At 52.2% G+C, this 7,492-nt stretch overlaps 1 long non-coding RNA gene across 1 annotated transcript; it reads right to left on the bottom strand.

The window, feature by feature from the left end:
* Positions 1 to 278: 278 nt before the first annotated feature.
* Positions 279 to 3,440, bottom strand: LOC138746332 (uncharacterized). The gene is made up of 3 exons (XR_011346870.1): positions 3,296 to 3,440; positions 2,005 to 2,194; positions 279 to 1,381 (listed from the first exon to the last, which is right to left on the bottom strand). It is a non-coding gene; the product is annotated as an uncharacterized lncRNA (long non-coding RNA).
* Positions 3,441 to 7,492: the final 4,052 nt, after the last annotated feature.

The raw sequence follows: 7,492 nt of genomic DNA, 5'->3' as shown, positions 1-7,492 counted from the left end.
AGGACTGCGTTGAGGTGGTGAACGGGCAGACACGGGTAGATCTACCTGCCGAAATAAAGGAGCAATAAGAAGGCCATCTCGGGATCTACCAGCATCTTCTGGGGCTTGATGTCTCAATGGAAAACCCCCTGAGGATGGTAGTAGGCCATGCTCTGCTACAGATGGTACATGAACATCTGGCAACACAACGATATAACATGACCCCACTCTGCCTCCACACTGGCCGGGTCTGGATCCTGAGGGTAAGGGGAGGTGGGTGAAGGGCCCCTCCCTGCCAATCAACATCCATCCTCATCATCCTCTCCACCCCTCTCCCCTCACTACCCTTTCTCTCCTCACCAATACCCATTGAGACCCTCATGCACCCTTCATCGATATCCAGTCCCCAGCGAGACTTAGCCAGTAAACTCCTTCATATCCTCCAACCCCACCATCCAAGCTTGCCCCAGTGGACAACTTGACCACCCAGACCCACAACCACCTGATGTAGATCATGGGAATGGGCTGCTTGGCCTTGTTGAAGTGCTGGGCCATGTAGTGAACCGTCTCGGGAACATAGTCCAGACCCAGATTCAAATAAACCTCCTCTTTCTCTTGGACACAATACACACATGTCAGCTGGATTTACCCTCCAACACCCCGTGCCTCTCCCAACTGGAGTGCCAGCCCCTCCTGCTCTCTGTTGGCCTGATGCCCCCACTGCTCAACACAACATGGCATGAATCCAAGGGCTCAGCGAGCAGAGTCAACAGGCCGTAGTGGACCCGTCCGCTGCCCCATCATTCGGCTTCTGGTGAGGCTGCACAAAATGTGCAGCTCTGACCGCCCTCCCTAGTGAGGCAAGGATTCACCGGGAGAGAAAAACCATTGACGTTTCAAGATGAGACATGTTTGCAGCCGGGTGTTGGCTGGGGTCGAACATGTGGAGGCTGAGTTGTTGGGACGATTCAGAGCAGGCGTTGATTTGGAAGGGCACCAAAAGGTTCTGTGGAAGTGAGTTATGGGGGAAAATACATTCGTGAAATGAATTGGGGAAACAGACTGGAGGGGCTGAGTGGCCGAATTTGGCGACTTTGTCTTGTGGTCTTGGCTGCTGCTGTCTGGAATTGAAATGGCAAGAGGTCATGAGTTAATGGGTGAGGAGCAGGGCAGCCAGCGTCAAAGAGTCGGCACTGGTCAGAGGGGCAGGATGGAGGCAACAGAGAGGCTGCACCGAGACAGATCGATTGAAGGAAAGGGGAAGGTAGCAGCAAATGAAATGCATCAGAGTGGGGGTGGGGTGGGTGCAGGTGGATCTTACCTTGACTACAGAGGAGTAGAAGTTGAGAAGAGCGACGATGATGGTGTGATCCAACTTTCGCACGATCTGCAGTTTGCGGTTCTATGGCGAGAGAGGAACATCAGCAAGGCTGGGCGATGGGTCGGGGCCCTGAGGGGCGACTTGTCCAAGTTGAGGGGGGAGGCGGGGAGGAGATTCGTCAAGAGGTCAGAGGTGGGGAACTCCTAGGGAGGCCGAAGTGGGGGACTTTTCGAGAGTCAGTGGGGGGGACTTTTCGTGTCGCTGGAGTGGGGACTCATCAGGGGGTTCAATGAAGTATCATTTCAGTTTTTATGATTATTTTCCCAGCTTCTACTAAACAATTAATTTGCAGAAAATCTCTGATATTTGCCAGCTGTGTGTGTGTGTGTGTGTGTGTGTGTGTGTGTGTGTGTGTGTGTGTGTGTGTGTGTGTGTGTGTGTGTGGGGTGGGGGGTTGTGTGTGGGGAGGGGGGTGCTGTTGTAGGTTTGTGTGACTTTCGCTGTTTCCAAACCCCATGTCTGCCTTGGTCTCTGTCAGATGCTCCTCTTTCCACCCACCCTTCAAAAATGTGTTTGGGGTGTTTGTCAATTGGGTGTAATTGTGTGAAACAGGCTCATGTGTCGCAAGGGCCTGTGAACGTGCTGTAGGCCTAAAGTTAAATATCAGGGATTTCCATTTCCACACAACTGCTCCTCCCCCTCACCTTGAATCTCTTGTCCTGCAAGATCTTCTTGATGGCAATCAGCTCTCCGGAGTCCACCAGCCTTGCCTGGTACACCCCACCGAAAGATCCATTGTCGATGATTTTATCATCTGTGCAGGACACCACCTTGGGGACGTTGGGTCCATGACACGGTGTGGCCACCTCTGTTGTGACCTTATTGCCATGTCCTCTGGGGCAGAAGCAGCAGCATTTGCACACCCAGAGGGTACACAACAGGTCATTTATCCCAACCCAGCCTTGCTGTCCAAGTTAGTTTCTACCCCTCCCTCTAACTCCCTTCCAAGGATCACCTAAATGTCAGAATTGATCCTCTGGTGGTTCTTTCCAGCCTCTCAGTAGAAATATTGCCACCCCAGGTCCCTCTTTGATCACTCTCCTCAGACTGAGGCCAGTTCCGCAGCCGTTCACTTTGTCTACAACCCTCCCTCCATGAGAGCACGTCCCGGGGAGATGAAGCACTCTGAACCCCACCACGGGTTTAGCAGAAGCCCTCCACATTCCCAGAAGCTCAGCAACACCGTGATCTTCCATGATGCAAGCGAGACCTCGTCGCATGAGGGAGCAGGTGGTGCGGAGATAGACCCATGCTTCGTCACTCAACTCTGTTGGGTCCGCTGCAGCAGAAACACTTTCTAGCACCTTGATCCAGGTCCACTGGGGGAAAGAATCCTATCCCGGTTTGGGGAGTGTGGGGGTGTATGCAAGGGTGGAAGGGATCTTGTAACCCTGGGGGGGTGGGGGTGGGTGGAGGAGCGGTCCTGTCTCTCAGTGGACAGATCCCATTCCAGGTGGAGGGGGAGCTCTGTCCCATTTCTGTTGAAAGGTCTACCTTCCATCCCCCTCGCAACTTCTCTTCTCCCTCAGACACCTCACACTCTCCCCTGCCCCGATTCCTCTACCACACTCTGATCCCCCACCCAACACCACCCCCATGGTTTCCCCAGTGCCTTCCGTCCCCTCGCACCCCATCCCCCCAGCTCAACCCTATGTCCCATACCTCTGATCCAATCACCCTTGACATTAGCCCCTGATGAAATCCCATTCCTTCGTTCTCCCCTCCACTCCGATAGACCCCATCCCTGTATCCCCTCACATGCCATTGTTCTCCCCTCCCCAGTCCCCTCCAGCTGCCTCATAAAGTGCCCTGCACTCAGGATGGGGAGAGGGGATTAAATGCAGCCTCCATTCTCTCCGCCCACACTGGGTGAAGGATGGTGCCAGAGGAGGCTCTGTCCCAGTAGGGGAGCCTGTAACAGGCTCTTTATCTCACCCATTGGTGCAGGGTGCTTCCAAACACAACTCTGTTGATCAGAGGGTCTCTGGCATGAGACAGAGTCCTACTCCGACATGCAGGCCAGAATCCCCTTCCAGGAGAGGCATCTTTCGCATATTGCTGTGCCATGGCACGACTCAGCTATGGCTGCCCCATGCAGTGACATCATCACCCCCTCTGTGTCATCATCTCCCCCTCTGTGACACCACTAGTGTAATGGGCAGGGACATCCAACCATTTAAATCCTCCTCAATTTCCCCAAGCAAGGGGAGAATAATTCAGTTGGTCTAAATTACTCGTTGTTATCTATTCTAACTCCTAGATATTTGATTCCATTTTTCCTCCACATTTGTTGACTATTTTCTTGACATTGGCTCTAATCCCCCTTCCTAAGTGACATGATTTTGCACATATCCCAAAAGAACTTACACCCAGAGATCTCCCCATAGTCCTCCAGGGTGGAGCACAACTTGGGCAATGAGTGTGTCGGGTCTGTCAGATATATCAGAACAACTTCTGCAAATAAATTGATTTCATGCTCTTCCTGGCCTGTTCTGAAACCTTTAATGCCTGAATCCTGGCAAATGGCCTCGGCTAATCGCTCCATGGCCAGTACAAACTCACTCACTGGGGGTGTGGGGGGTGGGGAGTCTGACCTTGATCGGCATGCCTGTTGGCTACCTCTGTCCCTCTCATCTCGACATCAGTGGCTCAGGTTGGGGGAGTCTGTGCTGCCTCCTGCAGTGCACAGCAGCACTGCTGGACCACCTTTATCTCCTTATTTTCCTGGGCCCTCTCCAAATCTTTCCTTTCTATGATCTCACATTGGTTTCTCAGGAGAAACACTGGCAGTCAAAAGGCACCCTCTGATTCCCCTTAAATTTTGGGAATCCTGACTTCTTGAAGTGGGACAACACGTGGTGACCTATTTTCTCAAGATGTGGATCCAGGAGCTTGGACCAGTCTACCAGTTTGCCGTGGTCCGCCAGCATGCTTGCCAAGCTCCCAAACCCTGCACCCATGTCAGTCCACCCGCAGTTCTTGTTCTCCCTGCCTGCACTAGATTTCCTGTCCCGATTCCAAAGCATCTCCACTGCAGCTGTGTTCAGTCAGAACTCAAAGGACCCTGCTCACTGCACCAATTATTATGTGTGTGAAACTGATTCGAGGGGTCCCAAGGGTGGAGAATTTGAACACAGTTGTCTTTTATTGACATGTAGTGAAGTCGCATGAGGAGTAAAAGACACACACAGACACAAACTCGCTGGATTAATCGATACACTTGCAACCACTCGTGGAGAGAAGACTTGACAATCAACTTGTCACATATGATACCTTGAACAGGTCATTCATTCACTCATTGATCTTGGATGCCTGTGGGTGGTAGGGGATATGCAGGTGGCCCCAAATACTTGGCGTCACCACCCATTGCTGGTCGGACGTTACCCGATAGGGTATTCCACATATGGAGCACGCTTAAATGGTGCTTGATTGGCCCGCTGGCAAGATATCCGAGTATGTGCTGACCATCGTGAGAACATATCACTTTTTATTTTGGCAGGGGAGAGGCCTGATATGGTCAATTTATCAGACTTGGCCAGCTCCCGAACCCCAGCGAATGTGGCCCTTGGTTTTAATTGCTGACAAATAGGGCATATGGCCATCACAGTTCTTGCAACATCATGAGACCCCCAGATCCTCTGTCCATCATAGTTCCCCCATATGCCCACATTTATGATGCACCAATGCTGCCAAGGCTCCGGGGTCTCTCTCCTTGGGGAAAATAGTGGCAGAGCATATTTGAGCAGCTCAGTCCACAGTGGCATCGCGTCAGCTTCAGCGGTTTTCCTGGAGGTGTGTCCATCCACATGGTGGACCCTGACTATTCTTTTGTTGTTCCACCTCTCAGAAGATCTGCCAGTGCTGTTGTCCTCAGAGCAGGCAGCCATGGATCTGCCTCCCTGTCTCCTGACGCCGACCCATCCACACTGACGTGCTGTTTGGCACAGCCCAGAAATCCTGTTGCACTGATCGGAAAAGAGGGTCCTGGGCCCACCTGGTTGTCCCTTTTCGGATCAGTGCCACAGTTGCCAGCTTGGACAGTTGGCTCTCCCCTCCACCTCACCCTCTTGTGTCAGTACTTTATCTGTGGTGGGCTGGAGCGCTCCCACCTTACACCGCTGTTTTTCGCACCTCCATCAGCCGGAGCCCTCAGTAAACCAAGCTTTTTCCTGCTGTCCAGCATTGAGGATGTTGAACGGTTTGCCCCAGGCCATGGTGCCAAGCTCTTCTCGGGGTCATTCAGGTGGGAGGCTGTCACTTTCGGGCAGGACATGATCTGTTCTTGCAAGTGGCTCAGCCCTTCGGGCCCGGCCTCTGTGCGGTCTGCCATGTACCACTTCTTTGGTCCGCTGTGAGTGGCATCCGCAGATTTAACCCATCACATGTTGGGGAAGTGTGGCTGGAGTGTGACTGTCTCTGCTGCCATCTGGTTCTCTGTGGTGAGCAGGCGAGCATCTGACACTCAGATGGGGAGTCGCGGGAGGCAGCTTCCAGGAGGGAATTGAACCAGAAGCTGTGTGGGACTCGGCGACCTTGCCTCTTTTGCTCGAGGCTCCACTAGGCCATTGTCTTCATGGCAGAGACAAGTCATTCAAAGGGTCTTCCAGTTTTGAGGGGTTGGGGGGTCCTTGTGGTCAGTGGCAGTGGTGTTCAACAGTGTGTTTTGCCATTTAAGAAGCCATTTGTTGTTCAGGTCTTCAATGAAGCGGAGAGTTTTTTTTCTGGGCAACATTGTACAGTAGATGGAGGGGCAGGGTGAAATGGGGAATATGTTGGCACCAGTAACCCAAAAGACCCACAAACCTTTGTGCCTCAACTTGTTGGTGGGCACCGCAATGAGGATTTTGCTTTGAGCAACCATTGATATTTCTCTGCTGCCTGGATGCTCAGGAAAAAGACTGTTGGACAAGGACCCTGGACCTTTTCCAGGTGGTGCCTCCCTGGTTCCAGTGTCTGTGGTGTTGCTACTGGTGTTCAAGACATCCTAAAGTGGGCCAGAGTTTGTGGTACATGGAGATACCAATGACATAGGGAGGAAGAGGGAAAAGTTCCTGAAAAGTGGGTCCAGGGCATTTGGTGAGAGCTGAAAAGAAATAGAACAAAGGGAGTCATGTTGGGATGACTGTCTGGGCCATGTGACAGTGAGAGCAGGAACAGAATGAGGTGGAGGATGAAGGCGTGGGCTGAAGGTGCGGGTTAAGAGCTCCTTGAGGGCATCCTATTTGCCTTGCTCGGGAGGCTGATGTCGGAAGTCGATGAGCCTTGCTGCCATGTCCTGATGAGCAAGAACATCATGGAGGAGTAATGGATGTCATCAGCGGTGATCTCCTGGAGGTGGAACTGGTCCTTGGCCTGTTTGAACCCCACGTGTGGCTGCGACATCCAGAACGTTGACAGCTTCAACCAAACCATCTGAAGAGCCGCCTGGACCGTGATCTTCACGTCCAACTGAAGGGCTGGGTCCTGCTGAGGTCACCACTGTAGCAGGCGCGCTCCCGCGAAGTCTGGAAAGACTGACATGCACCCAAGAAGTGGAAGTGGAAGATAAGTGGCTTGAACAGGCAGCTTCAGCCTCGGGTTGGAAGGCGATCCTCCCGTTGCTCATTGTTTCCCACCATGTGGGTCGTCCCCTGGGATGAAGGGCATTGGCCCCAACGGGGTCTGCGCTGTCAGCGTGTTTGTCGGCTCTCTAGTGTAGTGGCTCGTGTCTCGGTTAACAGGCCACTCCAACTTGATATGTCAGAAGAATATGGAGCCCATATTTACCAAGGGTGGGTGTGGATATTTACATGAAACCCTGACACACCCCTTCACCTGAAGGCCTCCGTTTATTCAATGAAACTTTAAAGTAACAGACACTTCTGTTGAGGCGAGAAGGGGAGGGGATAGGATATTGGGGATGGGGGTGGGGTGTGGTGTCTTTATTCTTTCTTTTATAGATGCCACACATTAGATGAACATTATTATTAATAGTGTGAATTTGGTGTGGTTTTAAGTTTATAAATTTTTTTTTTAAATGATCAACAGGACCACGAGTGGCAGATAGGATCATGGGGACTCTCTCCCCCCAACCCACCCATCCCAAATATCAATGGGATAAACCAGGTTCATTGTCAACGTCGTCTAGGATCC

The sequence above is a fragment of the Narcine bancroftii genome, chromosome 11 (assembly GCF_036971445.1).
Source record: "Narcine bancroftii isolate sNarBan1 chromosome 11, sNarBan1.hap1, whole genome shotgun sequence".
Taxonomy (NCBI): domain Eukaryota; kingdom Metazoa; phylum Chordata; class Chondrichthyes; order Torpediniformes; family Narcinidae; genus Narcine; species Narcine bancroftii.
This window is presented reverse-complemented; position numbering and strand designations above follow the sequence as displayed.